Source organism: Brachyhypopomus gauderio, unplaced genomic scaffold, assembly GCF_052324685.1.
Source record: "Brachyhypopomus gauderio isolate BG-103 unplaced genomic scaffold, BGAUD_0.2 sc136, whole genome shotgun sequence".
NCBI classification, from domain to species: Eukaryota; Metazoa; Chordata; class Actinopteri; order Gymnotiformes; family Hypopomidae; genus Brachyhypopomus; species Brachyhypopomus gauderio.
In genome coordinates, this window is record NW_027506957.1 from 161,802 (window position 1) to 176,844 (window position 15,043).

The window sequence follows — 15,043 nt, forward strand, 5'->3', positions numbered from 1 at the left end:
CTTACTTATTCTGGTTTTTTTTAAAGGAGTGAGCGCTTTTGGCTGCTTTGTTTTATTTATTCACACAGACAGACAGACAGAGACAGACAGACAGACAAATCAACCAACAAATGTAAAAATAAAGTTTTATAATATTATATATATATATATATATATATATATATATATATATATATATATACATACACACACACACACACACACACACACACACACACACACACACACACACACACACACACACATATTACAAATTCATTAAAATAAACAGGCTGATCATACCATACAACCAGCAACAAACTCTTTCTTTTCCACACGTTTAGGAAGGTGCACCGTTCCTGGAGGTACTGCAATACCAGGTCGATGCGTGGGGCGAACGGGGCAAGCCCCTGTTTCGCCTCCCTGTTCTAAAAATCCATTTAATATGAAGTCCTCATATAGAGGACGTATCAGATATTAAACTGATAAGAACAGATACTACACTTGATCTTAGCCAAAAGGCCGAGAAGCGATAACCTGAAATGGGCGCTGGCCTGGGCGCCGGCCTCGCCGGCACAGGCCTCCCCTCCGCGGAGACAGCGCCCTTCCTTCCTTCCAGCCGTACGTACGCTCACCCTTCCCTTCGTGCCACGCCCACCCCTACGTTTATACACATTCTCATTGTACAGATTGTTGCGGCCCTGCCCGGAGGCAGAGCGCTCCAAAAAATCAATTTGACTCTTTGACGTTCCCCTCCACGGAAATCTTTAGTAAAAGGCGAAAGATTTGTGCGTGAATGAAGAGAAACCCGAGCTATAGCCATGTAGGCTCAGGCGTCCCGCTACGCCAACCTAAAGCCTAGCTCGTTTGTTCGCGGTAACAAGGGAGGAGCCTGCGGGGCTGTGGCTTGTTGGCAACATCAGGCAGGCAGGCAGGCAGGCAGGCAGGCAGGGCTGGCAGGCTATAATGGAGAGAGAGAGAGAGAGAGGAGGGGAAAAAACAGTAACAATCTCAAAAAAAAAAAAAAAAAAAAAAAAAAAAAAAAAAGAACAAAAACGGAGGGAAAACTGCAAACCGCCGAAAGGGGAGTGGCCTCCGCTCGCACTGCATTTGTGACCAGCTGACAAGGCAGTGAGAGAGACAGAGACCACTCACTCCCCTTCATTCTTACTTATTCTGGTTTTTTTTAAAGGAGTGAGCGCTTTTGGCTGCTTTGTTTTATTTATTCACACAGACAGACAGACAGAGACAGACAGACAGACAAATCAACCAACAAATGTAAAAATAAAGTTTTATAATATTATATATATATATATATATATATATATATATATATATATATACATACACACACACACACACACACACACACACACACACACACACACACACACACACACACACACATATTACAAATTCATTAAAATAAACAGGCTGATCATACCATACAACCAGCAACAAACTCTTTCTTTTCCACACGTTTAGGAAGGTGCACCGTTCCTGGAGGTACTGCAATACCAGGTCGATGCGTGGGGCGAACGGGGCAAGCCCCTGTTTCGCCTCCCTGTTCTAAAAATCCATTTAATATGAAGTCCTCATATAGAGGACGTATCAGATATTAAACTGATAAGAACAGATACTACACTTGATCTTAGCCAAAAGGCCGAGAAGCGATAACCTGAAATGGGCGCTGGCCTGGGCGCCGGCCTCGCCGGCACAGGCCTCCCCTCCGCGGAGACAGCGCCCTTCCTTCCTTCCAGCCGTACGTACGCTCACCCTTCCCTTCGTGCCACGCCCACCCCTACGTTTATACACATTCTCATTGTACAGATTGTTGCGGCCCTGCCCGGAGGCAGAGCGCTCCAAAAAATCAATTTGACTCTTTGACGTTCCCCTCCACGGAAATCTTTAGTAAAAGGCGAAAGATTTGTGCGTGAATGAAGAGAAACCCGAGCTATAGCCATGTAGGCTCAGGCGTCCCGCTACGCCAACCTAAAGCCTAGCTCGTTTGTTCGCGGTAACAAGGGAGGAGCCTGCGGGGCTGTGGCTTGTTGGCAACATCAGGCAGGCAGGCAGGCAGGCAGGCAGGCAGGGCTGGCAGGCTATAATGGAGAGAGAGAGAGAGAGAGGAGGGGAAAAAACAGTAACAATCTCAAAAAAAAAAAAAAAAAAAAAAAAAAAAAAAAGAACAAAAACGGAGGGAAAACTGCAAACCGCCGAAAGGGGAGTGGCCTCCGCTCGCACTGCATTTGTGACCAGCTGACAAGGCAGTGAGAGAGACAGAGACCACTCACTCCCCTTCATTCTTACTTATTCTGGTTTTTTTTAAAGGAGTGAGCGCTTTTGGCTGCTTTGTTTTATTTATTCACACAGACAGACAGACAGAGACAGACAGACAGACAAATCAACCAACAAATGTAAAAATAAAGTTTTATAATATTATATATATATATATATATATATATATATATATATATATATATATACATACACACACACACACACACACACACACACACACACACACACACACACACACACACACACACATATTACAAATTCATTAAAATAAACAGGCTGATCATACCATACAACCAGCAACAAACTCTTTCTTTTCCACACGTTTAGGAAGGTGCACCGTTCCTGGAGGTACTGCAATACCAGGTCGATGCGTGGGGCGAACGGGGCAAGCCCCTGTTTCGCCTCCCTGTTCTAAAAATCCATTTAATATGAAGTCCTCATATAGAGGACGTATCAGATATTAAACTGATAAGAACAGATACTACACTTGATCTTAGCCAAAAGGCCGAGAAGCGATAACCTGAAATGGGCGCTGGCCTGGGCGCCGGCCTCGCCGGCACAGGCCTCCCCTCCGCGGAGACAGCGCCCTTCCTTCCTTCCAGCCGTACGTACGCTCACCCTTCCCTTCGTGCCACGCCCACCCCTACGTTTATACACATTCTCATTGTACAGATTGTTGCGGCCCTGCCCGGAGGCAGAGCGCTCCAAAAAATCAATTTGACTCTTTGACGTTCCCCTCCACGGAAATCTTTAGTAAAAGGCGAAAGATTTGTGCGTGAATGAAGAGAAACCCGAGCTATAGCCATGTAGGCTCAGGCGTCCCGCTACGCCAACCTAAAGCCTAGCTCGTTTGTTCGCGGTAACAAGGGAGGAGCCTGCGGGGCTGTGGCTTGTTGGCAACATCAGGCAGGCAGGCAGGCAGGCAGGCAGGCAGGGCTGGCAGGCTATAATGGAGAGAGAGAGAGAGAGAGGAGGGGAAAAAACAGTAACAATCTCAAAAAAAAAAAAAAAAAAAAAAAAAAAAAAAGAACAAAAACGGAGGGAAAACTGCAAACCGCCGAAAGGGGAGTGGCCTCCGCTCGCACTGCATTTGTGACCAGCTGACAAGGCAGTGAGAGAGACAGAGACCACTCACTCCCCTTCATTCTTACTTATTCTGGTTTTTTTTAAAGGAGTGAGCGCTTTTGGCTGCTTTGTTTTATTTATTCACACAGACAGACAGACAGAGACAGACAGACAGACAAATCAACCAACAAATGTAAAAATAAAGTTTTATAATATTATATATATATATATATATATATATATATATATATATATATATATACATACACACACACACACACACACACACACACACACACACACACACACACACACACACACACACACACACATATTACAAATTCATTAAAATAAACAGGCTGATCATACCATACAACCAGCAACAAACTCTTTCTTTTCCACACGTTTAGGAAGGTGCACCGTTCCTGGAGGTACTGCAATACCAGGTCGATGCGTGGGGCGAACGGGGCAAGCCCCTGTTTCGCCTCCCTGTTCTAAAAATCCATTTAATATGAAGTCCTCATATAGAGGACGTATCAGATATTAAACTGATAAGAACAGATTTTTTTTTTTTTTTTTTTTTTTTTTTTTTTTTATTAAAATTATTGTGTCATACACCATATATATCACACATCATACAATTGAATATATATATACAATGTATATTATAAAAGGTCCATGGCCATTTATATTTTCCTTTTTTCAAATAAAAGTTTTGTCTCTGGTGAGTGTGTCCGTGTCATTTGTTTCCATACTCAGCATGATTGTCCACAATAAAAGAGCAAAATACGACTCAGTCTTCCTTCCTGGTTTCCACAGGTCTGCTCCATGGAAGGCCTCAGCCATTCTCCTTCTCACCACCTGAGGGCGCCTTTGCACAGTGTACACAATAAGCACAAACATTCCACTCCAAAAAATAAACTTTGCCTGCACACCAAGGACTATAGGGGTCTTTTCCCACATGCTGCTGCATCCCATCACAGACCAGTGTGTTGATTTCCATGGATAAGAAACTAAAAACAAGTACAATGGATAAATAAGTATATAAAGCAAGGTTACACTTTTCCTTCTGTTATTCACTTTAAAATGGAAGTTGCTCTCCCCAACATGCAAACCACTTTTGCCCCCTAAAATTTTCCTTCCCACCTCTTTACAACCCGTCCTAGTCTCTGTCTGTGTACCGGCATTCCTGTACCACCCCCAGCTCGCCTTTGTCTGGTTGTCACACCACTCTGAAAGAAAGACACATATTACCTGTCCCTCTGGTACCCAGAGGAGATCCTCTAAAACCTTGGCTCCACTGCTCCCCAGACTTCGGGGGGGTTTGTGTGCAGTCAGGTGCCGCCGCCGCCCAAGATCTTCCCTAGCCTGTGGCCCCGGCACCCCCATCCGACTGTCGCAGTGCGATGTACACATACAGCCTTTTGTGCACCAGCTCTTGTCGGCCCTGTATGGTCATCTCCACGCGCTTCCCCACGAGCAGGTTTCTGGAGGTCCATACGGCGTCTTTTATACTGTTTAAGGTGGGCCAGAGCCTCTTAAAAACAGCTGGTGTGACATGTGGACCCCAGCCCACCCCGTTAACCGCTTTTCGGTAACACAGTTCTTGGACCTCCCCTGCTCGTAGATACGGGCACCATAGGGTGCCGGTTACTGACCACAGATCCTGGGCGGCGTCGCACTCCCAGAGCACGTGCCTCACAGTTTCGGGCGCGCCACACCCTGGCTGCGGGCATATGGGGTTTTTTGCCATGCCCCGGGAGTGCATAACGGCCCTGGCCGGGAGGATCTCGTGGGCCGCCATCCAGGACAGGTCTTTATGTCCGTTTGTGAGAGTCGGGTGGGCAGCGTTGTTCCATACCTGCCGGGATTCTTTCTCCCCCAGACCACGGACCAGGCACACTGGTTGTTGCTCCTGTACATACAAAATCATTTGTTTATGGTTTACAAGTGTGTTTAGAATGGCATCTTCCAAATTAAAATGTTTTAAAAACTTGGGAATAAAATTGTAACCTTCTGGCATCTCAAAGGCCACTGGTAACCTTAGGTCTATTTTAATCACCTTCAAACGTCTTAAGTATGACCCCATTAAAAATCTGACCATACACCCTGTCTTTGTCATTTTTTTGTCTGTGCCATATTTTATGTGTGTAGCCACGAAGAGGCTGCCCAAGAAGAGGTGGAGGTCAGGAACGCCTTTTCCTCCTTTTCCCGGTGGCCTCTTCAGCACCTCCCGTCGCACTCTCTCCCATCTGGTCCCCCAGAAGAAGTAAAAAAGGACTCTGTCAATCTCCAGCAGCACGGACCTCGGTGGCATAAAAACTGTAGAGACCAATAAAAACAGAGGTAAAATTATAGCCTTCATTATTAAAACTTTGCCTTCCAATGTCAACGTCCTCGTCTTCCAATATCCTATTTTTTGCCTTGCTTTGTTTAAGATTTCCTTCCAGTTTCCATTCCCTTTCCCTGTTACATCAAAACGCACTCCTAAAACCTTAATATCTGTTTCTTTTAAAACCAACTCCATTCCCCTTAATTTCTCTGTGCCCCATGGTCCAAATAATTTCGCTGTTGATTTTTCTTTGTTTAGTTTGGCTCCTGCTGCTTGCCCGTATCGTTCGGTGAGAGCGAAAGTTCTTCCTACTGCCTCTCTGTCTGTGCATATGACGTTTACATCATCCATATACAACACACATCTTACTTCCTGTCCTCCACTCCCAGGTATTTTAATTCCCTGTATTCCTACATCCCTTCTCAAGGCCTGTGCGAGTGCCTCTATGCCCACCACATATAAGAGCGGAGATAGCGGACATCCCTGACGGACACCGCGACGTACATCAATCGCTCTTGTTGTAAACCCGTTTACCATCACTTTACTTGTAATATCTCTGTACAATAACCCCACCCAAGCTAAAAACCGCCCAGGAAAGCCCACTTTTCGCAATACCTCAAAGAGGTATTGATGCGAGATACGGTCGAATGCTTTTTCAAAGTCTAAATTTAGCAAAATCATCCGAATATCTCTGCTTCTCGCGTAGCTGATGGTGTCTCTAATCAGAATGAGGCTGTCCGCTATCTTCCGCCCTGGCACCGCACAGGCTTGGTCCGGGTGTATTATTTCTTTTAAAACCTTGGACATACGTACCGATAAAAGCTTGCTAAATATTTTAAGGTCACAATTCAATAGGGTAATCGGCCTCCAATTTTTCAGCTCCGTTCTATCCTGTTTTTTAAAAATCAAAGTAACTAAACCTTCTCTAAAACTCCTCGGCATTTTTTCTAAAAGCTCGAATTCATTAAAAACCATTAATAGGTCCCGTACTAAAATGTCCCAGAAGCATTTATAAAATTCTATAGGCAACCCGTCTGGACCGGGTGCCTTCCCATTTTTAAAACCCTTTAAGCAGTTCTCTAATTCTATTCTATTCAAATCCTTCGTTAAGATGTCCGTCTCACTTACCTTTTCTTGTAATAGCTCTAATGTTTCCTTTAAAGCTTGTTTATCAATTCTTGCCTCCTTATAAAGGTCAGAATAAAAGCTCTCTACCACCCTTAAAATGTCCTCTTTCCCCTCCACTATTCTTCCTTCTTTATCTTTTAATTTCGTTATACCTCCCCCTTTATCTATAATTTTTTTGAAGAAAAACCTCGTACAACGTTCCCCTTCCTCCACTTCCCTCTCCTTCGCTCTTAAAATCACCCCCTTGCTTTGTTCTGTAGCCACTGCTATCATTTCTTTTTTAACCTCTCGGATCTCATCATGGCAATCATACCCCTCCTTTACCCAATTAAAATATCTCTGAAGTCTTTTCTGTAATCCTTTTATCTTATTTCTTTCCCTTTTCTTTTTCCTCCTCCCCACCTCCTGGAAAAAAACCCGTGTCTTATCTTTTACCATTTCCCACCACTCTGCTTTATTATTAAAACAGTCCTGTAGGGTCCGCCAGCCTCTGTACTCCTCTCTGTACATTTCCTTTACCTCTTCATCCTCCATTAGTGCCACGTTTAGTTTCCATCGGCTCTTCCCTACTAGTGGTTCTGCAGGTAATGTTAAAACACATAGCAGCTTAACATGATCAGAGAAAAAAGTTGGGATTAAAACAGCATCTTCAATCTTGCACTCTCTTAACCACATAAAATCAATACGTGAGGCCTTCGAGCCATCTGCACTAAACCATGTATAACCATCTTCACCACTATGTATTTCTCTGTACCCATCACTTAGTTTAAAATCAGTCACTAGGGCCTGTAACCTCCGTGATGTCTTATCCAATTTAAAATCCATATCCGCTCCCCTTCTATCCTTTTTTGTTAAAATACAATTAAAATCTCCCCCTAAAATTAATGGCTGTCTCCCTAAAAGATGCAATTGCAATTCTTCTAGAAGTTTAAAACGGTCATTTTTTTCTGCATAGCCATATACATTTATCACCTTAAACTCTACCCCCATAAAATCCAAAATTGCCAAAATCGCCCTCCCGTCTCGAATCACCCTTTTCTCTTTAAAGCGTATATTAGGGTTTAAAATCAAAATCGCCACTCCATCTGCCTTATTATAATTGGAGCCACTCCAAAACGATGGCTTACTCCCCCACTTCTCTTCCCAAGCATTATATGAGTTTAAAAAGGGCAGTGCACATTCTTGCAGCAGGATTACATCTTCCTCCCCTGTTGCTAAAAAGCTTAAAATGTTCTCTGCCCTTACCTGTGACCGCACACTTCTAACATTTATGGTAGAAATTTTAATAGCCATTAAAATGTGTAAAATAATTAAAACTAATATTTCCATATTAAAGTTTAAAAGAGGCACCTTGAGCTATAAATAAAATGAGACAAAATTAAGAAATCCTTTAATACCTGTAGTTTTATGGCCAAACCTGTCTATATACATCACCTCAAGCCGAGTCCTTCCTCAATTACCATTGACACTGCTTCTTCTTTAATCTGCTTTCCTGTTTTCCTTGGTCTCTCTCTCTTCTGCCCTCTTTGTTCTCGTTGTTCTTTCTGTTGTTCTTCGGGCTGTTCAACCTCCCTCTGTGGCGTTGATGACCTAATTTGAATATTTAAAAAGGATATTTTGTTTGGCGACGCCAAGGGCCAATCTCTAGAGAGATCTAGGGAATCCAAAGATTCTTCCTCGGCCCGCGTCTTCTTCTCCCTGGGATCTGCCAAAGGGGATTCCGCCATTCGTTTCGCCACCTGCGCACAGGGTAAAACATCCTCCTCCACTTCCTCCCCCTGTATTTCAACATTTTCTGCTGCTCTTGCCCCCATTTCCTCATTACTTACCATGTCTCCACCCTGACTCTGGTCTTCATTTCCCATTATTACATCTTCTCTCACTAATTCCTCAGAATTCCCCCCCTGACTTACCTCATTTTCTTCATCTGGCCTATTTTCTTTACTCCCCACCACTACTTCCTCCCTCACCAGCTCCCCAGAATTCTCTGCTTCATTTCCCTGTGCCCTGTTATTTGCCTCTTCCCCCATAGTGGGAGTGGCCTGTGGTCTGTTTCCCGCCGAATCTTCTGGCTCCGCCCTTCTTCTCCCTTCCCTATTCCCACCCATGCTGGCTCCCTTGTCGGCAGCCATATTGGCAGCCATATTGGCAGCCATTTTGGCTGCCTTCACTTTGTTTGCAAATGAATCAGGACAGTCTCTAAAAAGGTGGTTTTCCGCCCCGCAAAGGTTGCACTTCCTCCCATTTGGGCACTTGTCAAAGGTATGCCCAATTTCCCTACACTTTCCACAGAATATTTTAGAACATGCCTCTGCTAGATGGCCCAAGTCTCCACACTTCCTACACACCTTAGGCATCCCCCGATAAAAAATGTACCCTCTATTCTCTCCTAGTACGATCGTCTGTGGTAAATGCTTTAGACCCATGTGTCCGTGTGCGTCCTCCCATTGCTGTATGGAGATGCGCCAGGAACACGTCCAGATGCCGTCTTCATCCACCACTTTCACCGGCTTTCCTGTTACTGTACAGAATCTTTTTAACCATGCCACAATATCTTCTGGGCTCACCATTTCGTTAAACATCCTCACTATTACATCTTTTTTTGTATAATCAGTCAATTTCTCAGCTTTAAAAAGTTCAAAGTGTTCTTTTAGCTCTTTCAATCTCTCCCAGTATGTACCCAACAGAGCAGCTGTGCTAAAGCTGACATCAAAGCCTTTATTTTGGGGAAGTGCTATTATGCAATTTAATTCAATGGGACTAACACCCAAAATGCCTTGAAGGTATTTCCTAGAGAAGTCTAGTCTAGATGGTGCGGTTATCCCATCACTCCTGGGTAAAAAGGAGAAGCGCACACTGTGGTGCCTCCTCATGCCGGCACGAGCCGCCGACATGTTGGAGGCACCACACTTTAAATTTTACCTAAAAACAGTCAGTAAGATAGTCCAATAAATAGCTAAAATACTATGTAAAAAAATAATAACATAGATCAAACCAGGACTAAAAGCAAACTTTAAGAACAATTTCAAGATAACTCCTACAATAAAAGAGTTTCCTAAACAAAGTTCTAAAATTCACTTACCTTGTGTTTGATCTCTTTTCAGTAGATACACGAGCTGTGCAAAGAAGAAATTTCCCTCTCAGGATCTTCAGCCGCCGAAGCGCCGTCCGTCCCAAGAGTCGATCCCAGTCTCCGCCTTTTGATCTTAGCCAAAAGGCCGAGAAGCGATAACCTGAAATGGGCGCTGGCCTGGGCGCCGGCCTCGCCGGCACAGGCCTCCCCTCCGCGGAGACAGCGCCCTTCCTTCCTTCCAGCCGTACGTACGCTCACCCTTCCCTTCGTGCCACGCCCACCCCTACGTTTATACACATTCTCATTGTACAGATTGTTGCGGCCCTGCCCGGAGGCAGAGCGCTCCAAAAAATCAATTTGACTCTTTGACGTTCCCCTCCACGGAAATCTTTAGTAAAAGGCGAAAGATTTGTGCGTGAATGAAGAGAAACCCGAGCTATAGCCATGTAGGCTCAGGCGTCCCGCTACGCCAACCTAAAGCCTAGCTCGTTTGTTCGCGGTAACAAGGGAGGAGCCTGCGGGGCTGTGGCTTGTTGGCAACATCAGGCAGGCAGGCAGGCAGGCAGGCAGGCAGGGCTGGCAGGCTATAATGGAGAGAGAGAGAGAGAGAGGAGGGGAAAAAACAGTAACAATCTCAAAAAAAAAAAAAAAAAAAAAAAAAAAAAAAGAACAAAAACGGAGGGAAAACTGCAAACCGCCGAAAGGGGAGTGGCCTCCGCTCGCACTGCATTTGTGACCAGCTGACAAGGCAGTGAGAGAGACAGAGACCACTCACTCCCCTTCATTCTTACTTATTCTGGTTTTTTTTAAAGGAGTGAGCGCTTTTGGCTGCTTTGTTTTATTTATTCACACAGACAGACAGACAGAGACAGACAGACAGACAAATCAACCAACAAATGTAAAAATAAAGTTTTATAATATTATATATATATATATATATATATATATATATATATATATATATATACATACACACACACACACACACACACACACACACACACACACACACACACACACACACACACACACATATTACAAATTCATTAAAATAAACAGGCTGATCATACCATACAACCAGCAACAAACTCTTTCTTTTCCACACGTTTAGGAAGGTGCACCGTTCCTGGAGGTACTGCAATACCAGGTCGATGCGTGGGGCGAACGGGGCAAGCCCCTGTTTCGCCTCCCTGTTCTAAAAATCCATTTAATATGAAGTCCTCATATAGAGGACGTATCAGATATTAAACTGATAAGAACAGATACTACACTTGATCTTAGCCAAAAGGCCGAGAAGCGATAACCTGAAATGGGCGCTGGCCTGGGCGCCGGCCTCGCCGGCACAGGCCTCCCCTCCGCGGAGACAGCGCCCTTCCTTCCTTCCAGCCGTACGTACGCTCACCCTTCCCTTCGTGCCACGCCCACCCCTACGTTTATACACATTCTCATTGTACAGATTGTTGCGGCCCTGCCCGGAGGCAGAGCGCTCCAAAAAATCAATTTGACTCTTTGACGTTCCCCTCCACGGAAATCTTTAGTAAAAGGCGAAAGATTTGTGCGTGAATGAAGAGAAACCCGAGCTATAGCCATGTAGGCTCAGGCGTCCCGCTACGCCAACCTAAAGCCTAGCTCGTTTGTTCGCGGTAACAAGGGAGGAGCCTGCGGGGCTGTGGCTTGTTGGCAACATCAGGCAGGCAGGCAGGCAGGCAGGCAGGCAGGGCTGGCAGGCTATAATGGAGAGAGAGAGAGAGAGAGGAGGGGAAAAAACAGTAACAATCTCAAAAAAAAAAAAAAAAAAAAAAAAAAAAAAAAAAAGAACAAAAACGGAGGGAAAACTGCAAACCGCCGAAAGGGGAGTGGCCTCCGCTCGCACTGCATTTGTGACCAGCTGACAAGGCAGTGAGAGAGACAGAGACCACTCACTCCCCTTCATTCTTACTTATTCTGGTTTTTTTTAAAGGAGTGAGCGCTTTTGGCTGCTTTGTTTTATTTATTCACACAGACAGACAGACAGAGACAGACAGACAGACAAATCAACCAACAAATGTAAAAATAAAGTTTTATAATATTATATATATATATATATATATATATATATATATATATATATATACATACACACACACACACACACACACACACACACACACACACACACACACACACACACACACACACATATTACAAATTCATTAAAATAAACAGGCTGATCATACCATACAACCAGCAACAAACTCTTTCTTTTCCACACGTTTAGGAAGGTGCACCGTTCCTGGAGGTACTGCAATACCAGGTCGATGCGTGGGGCGAACGGGGCAAGCCCCTGTTTCGCCTCCCTGTTCTAAAAATCCATTTAATATGAAGTCCTCATATAGAGGACGTATCAGATATTAAACTGATAAGAACAGATACTACACTTGATCTTAGCCAAAAGGCCGAGAAGCGATAACCTGAAATGGGCGCTGGCCTGGGCGCCGGCCTCGCCGGCACAGGCCTCCCCTCCGCGGAGACAGCGCCCTTCCTTCCTTCCAGCCGTACGTACGCTCACCCTTCCCTTCGTGCCACGCCCACCCCTACGTTTATACACATTCTCATTGTACAGATTGTTGCGGCCCTGCCCGGAGGCAGAGCGCTCCAAAAAATCAATTTGACTCTTTGACGTTCCCCTCCACGGAAATCTTTAGTAAAAGGCGAAAGATTTGTGCGTGAATGAAGAGAAACCCGAGCTATAGCCATGTAGGCTCAGGCGTCCCGCTACGCCAACCTAAAGCCTAGCTCGTTTGTTCGCGGTAACAAGGGAGGAGCCTGCGGGGCTGTGGCTTGTTGGCAACATCAGGCAGGCAGGCAGGCAGGCAGGCAGGCAGGGCTGGCAGGCTATAATGGAGAGAGAGAGAGAGAGAGGAGGGGAAAAAACAGTAACAATCTCAAAAAAAAAAAAAAAAAAAAAAAAAAAAAAAGAACAAAAACGGAGGGAAAACTGCAAACCGCCGAAAGGGGAGTGGCCTCCGCTCGCACTGCATTTGTGACCAGCTGACAAGGCAGTGAGAGAGACAGAGACCACTCACTCCCCTTCATTCTTACTTATTCTGGTTTTTTTTAAAGGAGTGAGCGCTTTTGGCTGCTTTGTTTTATTTATTCACACAGACAGACAGACAGAGACAGACAGACAGACAAATCAACCAACAAATGTAAAAATAAAGTTTTATAATATTATATATATATATATATATATATATATATATATATATATATATATACATACACACACACACACACACACACACACACACACACACACACACACACACACACACACACACATATTACAAATTCATTAAAATAAACAGGCTGATCATACCATACAACCAGCAACAAACTCTTTCTTTTCCACACGTTTAGGAAGGTGCACCGTTCCTGGAGGTACTGCAATACCAGGTCGATGCGTGGGGCGAACGGGGCAAGCCCCTGTTTCGCCTCCCTGTTCTAAAAATCCATTTAATATGAAGTCCTCATATAGAGGACGTATCAGATATTAAACTGATAAGAACAGATACTACACTTGATCTTAGCCAAAAGGCCGAGAAGCGATAACCTGAAATGGGCGCTGGCCTGGGCGCCGGCCTCGCCGGCACAGGCCTCCCCTCCGCGGAGACAGCGCCCTTCCTTCCTTCCAGCCGTACGTACGCTCACCCTTCCCTTCGTGCCACGCCCACCCCTACGTTTATACACATTCTCATTGTACAGATTGTTGCGGCCCTGCCCGGAGGCAGAGCGCTCCAAAAAATCAATTTGACTCTTTGACGTTCCCCTCCACGGAAATCTTTAGTAAAAGGCGAAAGATTTGTGCGTGAATGAAGAGAAACCCGAGCTATAGCCATGTAGGCTCAGGCGTCCCGCTACGCCAACCTAAAGCCTAGCTCGTTTGTTCGCGGTAACAAGGGAGGAGCCTGCGGGGCTGTGGCTTGTTGGCAACATCAGGCAGGCAGGCAGGCAGGCAGGCAGGCAGGGCTGGCAGGCTATAATGGAGAGAGAGAGAGAGAGAGGAGGGGAAAAAACAGTAACAATCTCAAAAAAAAAAAAAAAAAAAAAAAAAAAAAAAAGAACAAAAACGGAGGGAAAACTGCAAACCGCCGAAAGGGGAGTGGCCTCCGCTCGCACTGCATTTGTGACCAGCTGACAAGGCAGTGAGAGAGACAGAGACCACTCACTCCCCTTCATTCTTACTTATTCTGGTTTTTTTTAAAGGAGTGAGCGCTTTTGGCTGCTTTGTTTTATTTATTCACACAGACAGACAGACAGAGACAGACAGACAGACAAATCAACCAACAAATGTAAAAATAAAGTTTTATAATATTATATATATATATATATATATATATATATATATATATATATATATACATACACACACACACACACACACACACACACACACACACACACACACACACACACACACACACATATTACAAATTCATTAAAATAAACAGGCTGATCATACCATACAACCAGCAACAAACTCTTTCTTTTCCACACGTTTAGGAAGGTGCACCGTTCCTGGAGGTACTGCAATACCAGGTCGATGCGTGGGGCGAACGGGGCAAGCCCCTGTTTCGCCTCCCTGTTCTAAAAATCCATTTAATATGAAGTCCTCATATAGAGGACGTATCAGATATTAAACTGATAAGAACAGATACTACACTTGATCTTAGCCAAAAGGCCGAGAAGCGATAACCTGAAATGGGCGCTGGCCTGGGCGCCGGCCTCGCCGGCACAGGCCTCCCCTCCGCGGAGACAGCGCCCTTCCTTCCTTCCAGCCGTACGTACGCTCACCCTTCCCTTCGTGCCACGCCCACCCCTACGTTTATACACATTCTCATTGTACAGATTGTTGCGGCCCTGCCCGGAGGCAGAGCGCTCCAAAAAATCAATTTGACTCTTTGACGTTCCCCTCCACGGAAATCTTTAGTAAAAGGCGAAAGATTTGTGCGTGAATGAAGAGAAACCCGAGCTATAGCCATGTAGGCTCAGGCGTCCCGCTACGCCAACCTAAAGCCTAGCTCGTTTGTTCGCGGTAACAAGGGAGGAGCCTGCGGGGCTGTGGCTTGTTGGCAACATCAGGCAGGCAGGCAGGCAGGCAGGCAGGCAGGGCTGGCAGGCTATAA

At 45.1% G+C, this 15,043-nt stretch overlaps 16 non-coding genes across 16 annotated transcripts; all 16 read right to left on the reverse strand.

The window, feature by feature from the left end:
• Positions 1-322: 322 nt before the first annotated feature.
• Positions 323-513, reverse strand: LOC143500007 (U2 spliceosomal RNA). Its single transcript, XR_013126542.1, has one exon. It is a non-coding gene; the product is annotated as a U2 spliceosomal RNA (small nuclear RNA).
• Positions 514-676: 163 nt separating this feature from the next.
• On the reverse strand, positions 677-795 carry LOC143499991 (U5 spliceosomal RNA). The gene has a single exon (XR_013126527.1). It is a non-coding gene; the product is annotated as a U5 spliceosomal RNA (small nuclear RNA).
• Positions 796-1,463: 668 nt separating this feature from the next.
• Positions 1,464-1,654, reverse strand: LOC143500019 (U2 spliceosomal RNA). Its single transcript, XR_013126553.1, has one exon. It is a non-coding gene; the product is annotated as a U2 spliceosomal RNA (small nuclear RNA).
• Positions 1,655-1,817: 163 nt separating this feature from the next.
• Positions 1,818-1,936, reverse strand: LOC143499992 (U5 spliceosomal RNA). Its single transcript, XR_013126528.1, has one exon. It is a non-coding gene; the product is annotated as a U5 spliceosomal RNA (small nuclear RNA).
• Positions 1,937-2,606: 670 nt separating this feature from the next.
• On the reverse strand, positions 2,607-2,797 carry LOC143500030 (U2 spliceosomal RNA). The gene has a single exon (XR_013126564.1). It is a non-coding gene; the product is annotated as a U2 spliceosomal RNA (small nuclear RNA).
• A 163-nt stretch (positions 2,798-2,960) lies between these two features.
• On the reverse strand, positions 2,961-3,079 carry LOC143499993 (U5 spliceosomal RNA). The gene has a single exon (XR_013126529.1). It is a non-coding gene; the product is annotated as a U5 spliceosomal RNA (small nuclear RNA).
• A 675-nt stretch (positions 3,080-3,754) lies between these two features.
• LOC143499857 (U2 spliceosomal RNA) lies at positions 3,755-3,951 on the reverse strand. The gene has a single exon (XR_013126445.1). It is a non-coding gene; the product is annotated as a U2 spliceosomal RNA (small nuclear RNA).
• A 6,247-nt stretch (positions 3,952-10,198) lies between these two features.
• LOC143499994 (U5 spliceosomal RNA) lies at positions 10,199-10,317 on the reverse strand. The gene has a single exon (XR_013126530.1). It is a non-coding gene; the product is annotated as a U5 spliceosomal RNA (small nuclear RNA).
• Positions 10,318-10,988: 671 nt separating this feature from the next.
• On the reverse strand, positions 10,989-11,179 carry LOC143500042 (U2 spliceosomal RNA). Its single transcript, XR_013126576.1, has one exon. It is a non-coding gene; the product is annotated as a U2 spliceosomal RNA (small nuclear RNA).
• A 163-nt stretch (positions 11,180-11,342) lies between these two features.
• LOC143499996 (U5 spliceosomal RNA) lies at positions 11,343-11,461 on the reverse strand. Its single transcript, XR_013126532.1, has one exon. It is a non-coding gene; the product is annotated as a U5 spliceosomal RNA (small nuclear RNA).
• Positions 11,462-12,134: 673 nt separating this feature from the next.
• LOC143500054 (U2 spliceosomal RNA) lies at positions 12,135-12,325 on the reverse strand. Its single transcript, XR_013126587.1, has one exon. It is a non-coding gene; the product is annotated as a U2 spliceosomal RNA (small nuclear RNA).
• A 163-nt stretch (positions 12,326-12,488) lies between these two features.
• LOC143499997 (U5 spliceosomal RNA) lies at positions 12,489-12,607 on the reverse strand. The gene has a single exon (XR_013126533.1). It is a non-coding gene; the product is annotated as a U5 spliceosomal RNA (small nuclear RNA).
• Positions 12,608-13,276: 669 nt separating this feature from the next.
• Positions 13,277-13,467, reverse strand: LOC143500066 (U2 spliceosomal RNA). The gene has a single exon (XR_013126598.1). It is a non-coding gene; the product is annotated as a U2 spliceosomal RNA (small nuclear RNA).
• A 163-nt stretch (positions 13,468-13,630) lies between these two features.
• On the reverse strand, positions 13,631-13,749 carry LOC143499998 (U5 spliceosomal RNA). Its single transcript, XR_013126534.1, has one exon. It is a non-coding gene; the product is annotated as a U5 spliceosomal RNA (small nuclear RNA).
• A 670-nt stretch (positions 13,750-14,419) lies between these two features.
• Positions 14,420-14,610, reverse strand: LOC143500077 (U2 spliceosomal RNA). Its single transcript, XR_013126609.1, has one exon. It is a non-coding gene; the product is annotated as a U2 spliceosomal RNA (small nuclear RNA).
• A 163-nt stretch (positions 14,611-14,773) lies between these two features.
• LOC143499999 (U5 spliceosomal RNA) lies at positions 14,774-14,892 on the reverse strand. The gene has a single exon (XR_013126535.1). It is a non-coding gene; the product is annotated as a U5 spliceosomal RNA (small nuclear RNA).
• Positions 14,893-15,043: the final 151 nt, after the last annotated feature.